Genomic DNA, 10,665 nt, shown 5'->3' on the forward strand with positions numbered 1-10,665 from the left:
CATCAGACAGGTTCTTGTGTTGTTCCCAAATTGGTCACTCTTTAAGCTTTGGTTTAACACAGTGCTTCAGAGGTGTAAAGAAAAGACGAAGGGAGCCCCCAAATTGGCTTAAAGCAAAGGGGAGGAATGGACAGTAGCATGAGCAGGAGGAAGTGGACAATGCACTGTTTTTATCACATTACTTCCAGAAAACTGTGGCTGGGAGAGAGGAAAGAGGCTTAGATACTGTTTTCTTTGGCAAAAGGTAATTAAATCAGTATAAATATTTTTTCCAACATCTTGTTTAAAATAGTCTTTGGAAAGTGCTAGGGTGCCCCTTGAACTGAGGCAGTTTGTAATTAAGATCATGACCTCAAGTGGTTGCTATTGAGTTGCTAAGGAATATTAGCTACCCAAAACTGTGTGAAATCAATTCACAATCGAAATGAAATGTTAGGCCTGCTTGGTAAGGCTTTATTCAAAGACCATAGCAAGGCTTTATTCAAAATGGCTGGCTGTGTTGCCCTGCAGTATGCAGTAATAGATTGCATACTTTGAGGGAGTGTGGGAGACTCCTGGCACCAGACTACTGAGGGCTCGCCATTTCATACAGATCCCTCCTCACCTTCACACATTCAGCACTTTGTACATTCTGCATTAATACCCTAAAACTGCTATCTCTATGCCTACTGTGGACAGCTGAACATTCATTCACTGAATGGGCATTTTGAGGTGACATATGATGATACCATCTATTTCAGCAGCATTACATTCTTTGGGTAGAGCAGTTTTTGGAATTTCTCTTTTTTGCATTCAGTCTTTATATTATAAAATGAATGGAAAGTAGAAAGGAGTATAAAAGTGATAATACTAATAAAAAGAAACCAAGATCTCTTAAACATAATATGATTGGGATAAAAATGGAAATCATCAAATAGACCCAAATCAGGGACTCATTAATCTTAGTCTTTGGACATAGGCTAGTCCATTGGAGACTCAATTGTGAAGGAAATGGACACAATTAGAGAAAACATAAAAAATGCTGTGAAAATATTACTGCAGTTTGACCTGAGTTTTTTCATAATATATTTGGTTTTCTGGGAACAGAACATGCTCGCATATTCCTGTATTATGTAAGAAAATTTTCCACACTTTCAAACTTGTACATGTGTTCATAGCAATCCATTATGCATGAAAGCAGGGAAAATTGTATACGCATCAGGGACCGTGGTACCAGTTCCAGTCTAGCCAGTTTCTCTCTGTCCCATGAGCATAAAACATTCCATCTTGAAATTATACTGTTCTCTATCTAAAATACCCTCTCCTTTTTCCTTATCAAATTCTCCTATCCTGCATTCCACCCTACCTCATCCTGGTAGGCCAACCTGACCACATCTACCTTCATCACTCCCTTTCCTAAAGTTCTCCCATATCAAAATTGAGTTCTTAAAGGCATATTGGCTTGGAACCTTGGTTGTTGGTTTGCATTTTAGTCCGATCTCCACAACTGAGTCATAAGCCCTATGGGGCAAAAATGTATCTCTTACCTCTTCTCTATCCCTCACAGTACAGAGTAAGGAATTGGGCACATAGTAACTGCATTATAAATATTTCTAGGTTATCACTTTGGAGGAAAGGGACCATACCAATAAAAAATAAAGATACTAAAATTATAGAGAGAGTGACATCATTAACATGGCAACATCAGATATCCCCTGGAAAAGTCTCCTCTCAGAATCAACCAATAAAAGGACAAATTCCACTTACTTGGAACTCTGGAGGACCACAGAGAATGGAGAACAATTCCACAAAGGCTGAAATGAAGAAAAAGAAAAGAAACCTCTGAAATCAGGTAGAAGATTTATGTCCTGGACCTGCCACTCCAGACCACTTCCCCTCAGTTCTGTGCAGCTTAAGACTTACCCAGAAGCAGCGCAGCCTGGGTTCCTCCTGCCATAAATGCAGAACATAGGACCACTCACAGCAGCAAGTTAGAAACCAACACATATCCAGGCAAAGGGACCCAGGTCCACAGAGACCTGGGGAGAAAAAAGCAGTTGAGGAGTGCTGCATACAAAAGTGGTCCCAGAAAGAAAAGAGACCATGACAGAACTGTTGGCAAGAAGTACACCCATTCAATCCAGTCTCTGTTTGCTGGGCCAGTCAAACACAAAACAAGCCTTTCTGGATTGAACTCATTTGGCTCCCAAGGGTGGTATACCCCAACTAGGAAGAAACCAGAGGCAGAAAAGCCTTACACAAAGAAAAAAGGAGGGGGGTACTGAACTGCTGTAAGACAGGATTGGTACCAGATCTGAAAAGTGCAAAGAATAAGAGGAACAGAGTGAGGGAGAGAATTTAAACAAATCATAGGATCTGGGAAGAAAATTCTGCACAAAAGCAAACAGAACAGATCAATATTCCCAGAGAAGGAAGAGAAGAAAGGAAGCTTTCTCCTGGAGGTGAAACAATTGCACACAAAAGTGCAATCTTTAAAAATGTACTGCATATCTGGGACAGAAATAAGGTGCAAGAAGAGCAAGATAAAGATACTACAAGAAACGAAAACTACAGACCAATTTGTCTTATGAATATAGATGCAAATACTCAACAAAGTACTTGCAAATAGCATCCAACAGCACAGTAAAAGAATTACACACCAAAGTAAGGTGGGTTTTATCCCAGGTATGCAAGGGTGGGTCAACATAAGAAAATAAATTAATGTAATACACAATATTAACAAAATGAAGTGAAAAAACCACATGATCATCTCAACTGATGCAGAAAAGGCATTTGACAAAATCCAGCACACTTTCTTGATAAAAACACTTAGAACACTAGTATTCTATACTAGGAGTAGAAGGGAACTTCCCCAACATGATAAAGGACATATATGAAAAACCCACTGCTAACATTATACTCAATGGTGAAAGGCTGAAAGCTTTCCCTCTAAATTCTAGAACAAGACAAGGATGCCCACTGTCACTACTGTTATTCAACATTGTACTTGAAATTCTAACCAGAGCAATTAGTCAAGAAAAAGAAATAAAAGGCACCCAAATTGGAAAGGAAGAAGTAAAACTTTCACTCTTTGCAGATGACATGATCCTATATATAGAAAGTCCTGAAAAAATCTAAAACAAAGCTACTAGAGCTAAGAAATGAGTTCAGCAAAGTGGTGGAGCACAAGATCAACACACAAAAATCAGTGGTGTTTCTATACACTAGTAGTGAACAATCTCGGGAAGAATTCAAGGAAAAACTGTCATTTACAATAGCAACTAAAAGAATCAAATACCTAGGAACAAATTTAACCATGGATCTAAAGGACTTATACCAAGAAAACTACAAACTTTGCTAAAAGAAATAAAAGAAGATCTAAATAAATGGAAGGGCATTCCATGGTCATGAATTGAAAGACTAAATGTTGCTAACATGTCAATTCTACTCAAAATTATTTACAGATTCAATGCAACCCCAATCAAAATTCCAACAGCCTACTATGAATAAATGGAAAAGTCAATAATAAAATTTATTTGGAAGAGTAAGGGTCCCCAACAAGCCAAAACCACCTTGAAAAATAAGAAACAAATCAAAAGACCAACACTTCCCTCCTTTAAAACTTATTGCAAAGCTATAGCTGGTCAAAACAGCATGGAACTGGCATGAACAAGGATGGCCATTGTTCTAGTTTGCTAATGCTGCTGGAATGCAAAACACCAGAGACGGATTGGCTTTCATAAAAGGGGGTTTATTTAGTTACACAGTGTCCCGGCCCGCGGGAGGATCAACGGAGGCTCCAAATCCTGTGAGGGAGGAATGGTATGGGACAAGAGACGCGAAGAACGACAGCAAGACAGGTTTCTGATCAAGCTGCAAAACTTTATTGAAGAGGCAGAGCATATACACTCTAGGAGAAGGGGAAGTGGCTAGCAAGGGCTCGTGGCGGTCTAGGATTGGTGGCTGCTGTTGCTAGGGCGGATGGCAGATGTAGGGTTAGCATTTTTGGCACGAACTAGCACTTTTGGCGCGAACTACTTCCGTAAAGAAGGCTGAGGGTAACTTAAGCTATTGTTGTATCAGCCCTGGCGGCCATGTTGCACATCTCCGGCATAGCTGAAGGTGGACTTCATGCATGCTACCTTAATCGCCCTCTACATCTCCTCCCTTTGTTTTTCAAAAGGATGGAGGAAGAATGCTGATCGAGCATTCTTTTGGCATTAACCTGCTGGGGGAAGTAGAGGCCTCATTCCCCAAGTTGTTTGTGGCTCTGTTTTTCTGGGGAGGGGGATTTGTGCAGAGCGAACCCCTATGCAAATGAGGCATACTTCTCAAGGAGCTCGAAAATGGCCTTTAATTGTTTTGACCCTCCTTTGCAGTGCTTTGCCTCGCACCCAGCGGTACCAATCATAGCATAAGCTAGAAGCATACTTTCGAGTTATATTGTGCTCCCGTAGGAGGGGGCTTTCTTACCCGAAAGGGTGGGTAGCAGGCAGATTTTCTGGATCCACACCTTGGTCAGCGAGGTGAAGCCGGTGATAATGCACTTGAATAGGCTTGCCTAGGGCAGAATCAACTTGGTCCTTAACTAGCTGTATTATTCTTTTTATGGCCCAAGGTGCAAAAGATATTATAAGGAGTATGGTTATAAAGGGGCCTAATATAGGGAGGAGGTAAGGGAGAATTCCGTTGAGCCCCCAGGAGGTACCTCCTTGGGTTTCTCGCTCACGTTTGCGGTTTGCAATTCCTTCTCTAAGTTTGGTCATGGAATCTCTAACTACGCCAGAATGGTCAGCGTAAAAGCAACATTCCTCACCTAGCGCAGCACAAAGCCCTCCTTGCTTAAGGAAAAGTAGATCTAAGCCTCTCCTGTTTTGGAGACCAACTTCTGATAGAGATGTAAGGGATTTTTCAAGATGGGTGATAGAGGTTTCAATACGGGCTAAGTCTTCATCTATTGCAGCTCTCAGGCTGGAGAAGCCTTGGTTGTGGAGGATAATAGAGGCGGTTCCGGTGCCTAGGCCAGCAATACCTAAAAGAGAGGCAATAGTGACAGCCGTGATAATTTCTCTTTTGTTTCTTAGCATGGTTGGAGATTGCTCGTTCCAGTGTTGATAAAGGTCCTCTTCTTTATGAAAGAGGACATGTGGTAATACAGTTACTAAGACGCACATTTCCCCTGTTTCAGTGAGGGCTTTTGCTGATACGCAAGGAGTAAGCCCCGTGGAAGAGCACAGCCATCTTGCCCCTATTGGGGGAATATAGAATTTACCTTGCGATGGAAAGGACGACTGTGCACAGACCTTTTTTAAGGAGGGGGAAACGTTACCAATACAATGCCCAGAGTGAATAACGGATTGCATGGTGAGGCCGATTTTTGTTGTATTCCAAGGACATTGGGGAGGATTGTCCTCGTCAGAAATATTAAATGAGGTATTAAGGGCTACAGCATCATAAAAAGGGGGGTTGACAGAGAAACATAGCCAGCAACTACGAGTAAGGTTAGGCTGGGAGGAGTTTAGGGAGAGAAAGGTGGCTTGGAGTATTGACCAAAGTGAGTTATAGATTGGCTCTATGAAAGAGCTTGAGGGTGACAATGTTGGGTTGGTAGTGGAGGAATAACTGGCAGTTTTGCGAGGAGGAGATGTTGGGGACGGGGGAGCTAGCACTACATTTGGCCCTATGGCGGATGGTTTTTGCTGTACTGCTTCTTTTTTTATTAGAATAAGAGATCCCGGGTCGGATCCTGCTAAATAGATTCGGAAGCCCCAAGTTCGACCCATGAGCCAAGAGGTATCAGTAGGGTCTAGTACGGTGAGCATAAGTTTTTTTGGACAGAGGTACCTATCATACCAGCGGTTGCCTGGGTTCTGGCAAGTATATGGGACCTCTGTAAGATTTAGAAATTTGTCAGAGGCATAGGGTTTCCAGCTAGTGGCCAGTGTTTCACACCCCCAGTATGCACAGTAGTACTCATAGGGGGAATTGCAGTACGGTTTTCCAGGATTTGAGGATGGGCACATGTAATAATTCTGTATATTAAGGCTGCCAGGATAACCGACAGGTTTTGGATTAGGAGGGGGAAACAGATCAGTGGCATTAAAAACAAAAGAGGGGCGTCCTGCAGTGGTATTGCAAAGAATTATTTTGGAATCTTCCCATCGCGCAAGGGTCCATTTCCAAGGCTGATGGGGGTTGGAATTGCGATTAGGATTGCCATGCGATATACTAGATAGGAGAAGGCATAAAGCGGCAATTTTGAGTGGTAGTAGGCTTAACAAGGCCATACTAATAGGGGTTATAGGTTTTTTGTTCTGTTAAGGAAAGCAAGCTAGCAGAGTGATACACCCTACAACGCACAAGTACGTTGTAGCAAGCAGGATTTTCTCTAACGGGTTCCAATGTTCTGGGGCAACGGCTGCCAATCCGGCCGCAAACAGTAAGGCCAGAGAGCCAATTAGTAAGAGCCAATAGTTCATGTGGTCTCAGTGATGGGGCAAACCTGTAAGTTGGGCTTCTCTTAGTTGCCGGCTGCACGTAGGCTGGGCGTGTTCTGGGCAGGCTACAGCAAAGTTGGCGACGTGCTGGAAGAGAAAAAAGGAGAGAAATTTTTTCTCAGGGAGGGGTTTGTTCCCTGGAAAGGTTATTGTTAAAGGGAAGGGGGGATTTTAGGGCTTGTTTTGACAGTGGAGGATTAACATGTCTAATTAGTTTTTCTGGAAGCCAGCGAGGACCCTCTTCTTCTTGGTCATATATGCAAGCAGAACCTCGTCCCCAGATGATAACGGGGTCAGGTCCATTCCATTTTGACGTTAAGGGGTCACGCCACATAACAGTGGCTTGTTGCATCTGTGTTTTGGGATGCCAATGTCTGTCGGCTACAGATTGCCCTTTATCATCCAGAGTTAGGAAGTTAAGAACAAAAAGAGCATGATGTAAAAGGTCTCGGGGACGTTGTTTTGTGAGGTTGAGAGTGCTTTCGGCTAGGCGACACAAAGCATTTTTTAGGGTGCGATGTGTTCGTTCTACTATTCCCTGGCCCTGGGGGTTATATGGTATTCCCGTAATATGCTTAATTTGCAATTGCTGACAAAAGGTTTGAAAATTTTTGCCAGTATATCCAGGCCCATTGTCTGTTTTAATGAGTTTAGGCTGGCCTAAAATGGTGAAACAATGCAGCAAGTGAGAAACAACATGTTTTGAAGCTTCTCCTGTTTGCAAACTAGCTTGAATAAATGTGTCAACGCAAACATGAATATATTTGAGTTGCCCAAAGCTGGCAAAGTGGGTGACATCCATTTGCCAGATTTCATTTGGGATAAGCCCTTTTGGGTTAACTCCCAAATGAGGGACTGGCAGTTGGGTTACACAGTTTTTGCAGGCTTTAACAATTTCCCTTGCTTGTTCCCTTGTAATATTGAATTTTAGGCGGAGGGTGTTTGCATTTAGGTGGTGTGGGCATGGGCTTGGGAAGCTAAGGTTAGAGAATTAGAAAGATTGGGACATATTAATTGGGTGGCAGCATCTGCTAGCGCATTGCCTTCCGCTAGAGGGCCTGGCAGGTTCTGATGGGCACGGAGGTGTCCTATGAAGAAAGGGAGCTGTCGTTTGAGAATTAATTTTTGTAGCTTTGAGAATAAGGGGACTGCATTGGTGGACGGTTTGATAAATGGAGTTGTTTCTAATAGCAGTATGGACTGAGCTATATATGCACTATCCGTGTATAAATTAAAAGGTTGGTTTTGAAGGTGGGAAAAAACCTGTAAGACTGCATAGAGCTCGACAAGTTGAGCTGAAGTATAGGGAGAGTGCACGGAAAATGCTTGACCCTGGGTGACGTATGCTGCGGTCCCATTTGCTGAACCATCAGTAAAGACTAAGGTAGCAGAGTCTATGGGTTTTGCTTTAGTGATTTTTGGGAAGGTGAATTGATGGATTTTGGCGAACTGAATTAATGGATCGCTTGGGTAATGATTATCAATATCGCCTAGGAGTGAAGAGCATGCGATAGCCCATTCGTCGTCGGTTTGAAAAAGCCAATGGATTTGATCTTGGGTGTACGGGACGATAAGGGAATCAGGGTCTTTTCCAAACAATTGGCGACTAGTTTGTTGGCCTTTAGTTATGAGGGCAGCTATAAGAGAAATATACGGTGAGAGCACCTTTGTTGGAGTAGCTGGGAGATGAACCCAGAGTAGTGGGTGGCCTCGCCCGTTTGGTTGTTTTAAATTGGATTGCCAGAATACGCCTGTAGGCATGTGGGTTGTAGCAAGAATTATAAAAATTAAGGGTTGGTGGTAATTTATTTGATAGCAAGTTTGATTTTGGATAGCTTGGTTTACGATGGTAAGTGCCTGCATTGCTTCTGGAGTTACGCTTCGGGGAGAGGAGGGGTTTGCGTCTCCTTTTAAGATATTATTGAGTGGCAGAAGAGCTTCAGTGGGTAGCTTTAGGTAGGGGCGAAGCCATTGAATGTCCCCTAAAAGTTTTTGGAAGTCATTTAACGTTAGTAGATGGGAGGTTCGCAGTTGAATGCGGGGTGTTAAAACTTGCTGGTGCCAAAGCTCGAACCCTAGATAAGAAAAGGGGTCTGAAGTTTGTACTTTGTTAGGGGCTATTTGAAGACCTTTTGCTGTTAAATTTTTAAGAAGGTCTTGAAAACAAGAATGTAGGTTGGACATGTCCTGACTCGCTAACAGGATATCATCCATGTAATGGAGAATGTAGATCTGTGGCCATAGTTGTCTGACAGGGTTAACGGCATCAGCAACAAATTTTTGGCATAAAGTCGGACTATTGGCCATGCCCTGTGGCAAGACTTTCCATTGAAATCGGGGCATAGGGCCTTGAAAATTGATTTGAGGAACACTAAAGGCAAAATGTTGCCTGTCTTCTGGGTGAAGAGGTATGGAGAAAAAACAATCTTTTAAATCTATGACTATTTTATGAAAATTAATAGGGATAGCAACTGGTGAAGGGAGGCCAGGTTGCAGTGCTCCCATGGGCAACATTGCTTTGTTTACAGCTCGTAAATCTTGCAAAAGTCTCCATTTGCCTGATTTCTTTTTTATAACAAAAATAGGAGTGTTCCAAGGGGACTGAGTAGGTTCAATATGTCCGGCATTAAGTTGTTCCTGTACTAACTCTATAGCCGCTAAGGTTTTTTCCTGAGTTAGGGGCCATTGATCAACCCATACTGGTTCTATGGATTTCCACGAAATTTTTTCAGCATGGGGTACAGGGATGTCAATGGCCGTCAGGCTAAATTTTGGGAGAGCCCGAGTCCTGTTCTAGCTATATTAGGTGTTATAGAGATGGGCTGTCTTATTCCTTGATTAGCTTTGCCTAGGCCTTTGCCAGGGAGAAAATTCATTTTTAGCATTTGAGCAGTAACTGTATCACTAGGGCTGCACATAAAAACTTTCATTTGAGTTAAGATATCTCTGCCCCATAGATTAACGGGGAGATGGGGGATAACATATGGTATAACTGTACCAGTGTTTCCTTCCTCATCCTCCCATTTAAGGGTTTGTGAACTCTGTAGGGGATTTGTGGCTTCGCCTATTCCTTGTAAGTGGGTGGCAGCGGCCGTGAGAGGCCAGGATTTAGGCCAGTGATTTGAGGATATAATTGTGGCGTCAGCCCCTGTGTCTAAAATTCCTTCAAACGGTTTACCATTTAACTTTAATCGTAAGATGGGCCGATTATGGGATATTGGTTGTGCCCAAAAAATATCAGAGGATCCAGGGGCCTCTGTAGGGCGCTGGAGTTTTTTGAAGTTTGAGTTGATATGCTGAATGGGGAGTATTATAAGTTGGGCTATTCGAGAGCCAGAAGGAATAGGGATAATATTGTTTGAGGTGGCTGCAATTATTTGTATTTCACCTTTAAAGTCATTATCTAGCACACCTGGGGTGATTTGAATCCCGTGAAGGGCGGTACTGGCTCTTCCTAAGATGAGGCCAAAGGTATTTGGGGGCAGTGGTCCATAAACTCCCGTTGGTATGAGGAGAGGACTGTCTTCTGGGGTTAATATTGATTTGGAGGTGGTACAGAGGTCCATCCCTGCGCTTTCTGCTGTTGCTCTCCATAAGTCTGTGACACGGCAGCATGGTTTATGGTGGGGAGAGCTGGTATTGTGACTGAGGATGGTCGAACGAACCGTACTACCCCTGGGTTCATTCTGGTTGGGGCCTGGGGCCGGCCCCATTGGAAGTTTCCCTGGGGCTTAGGCTTAAGGGGTTGGCCATTTATGTCTGCTCGAGAATGGCATTCAGACGCCCAATGGAACCCCTTTTTACAGCGGGGACAAATAGAGGGCGGCAATGGGGGTTTATTAGTAATGGGTAAAGAGGAACTGGTTTGTGGCACGGGGCAATTTTTTGAAAAATGGCCAGGTTGTTTACAGTTATAGCACGTTGGAGGCTTTGCTTGTGCCGTAAAATTTTTATGCTGCGCTGCAAAATTTTGAAGGGCAACACCAATGGCTATTCCAAGAGTTTGAGTGGGCCCAATGCCAGAACAGAGCTTTATGTAATTATTAAGATTGGTATTACGAAAGGGGCGGATTGCTGCTTGGCAGGCAGCGTTAGCATTTTCATAGGCCAGGTGTTTAATGAAATCACTCTCGCTTTCACTGGCCCCAAATAGATGCTCAGCCATGTTTTGTAGGTGGCTAAGGAATTC

Source organism: Choloepus didactylus, chromosome X, assembly GCF_015220235.1.
Source record: "Choloepus didactylus isolate mChoDid1 chromosome X, mChoDid1.pri, whole genome shotgun sequence".
NCBI classification, from domain to species: domain Eukaryota; kingdom Metazoa; phylum Chordata; class Mammalia; order Pilosa; family Megalonychidae; genus Choloepus; species Choloepus didactylus.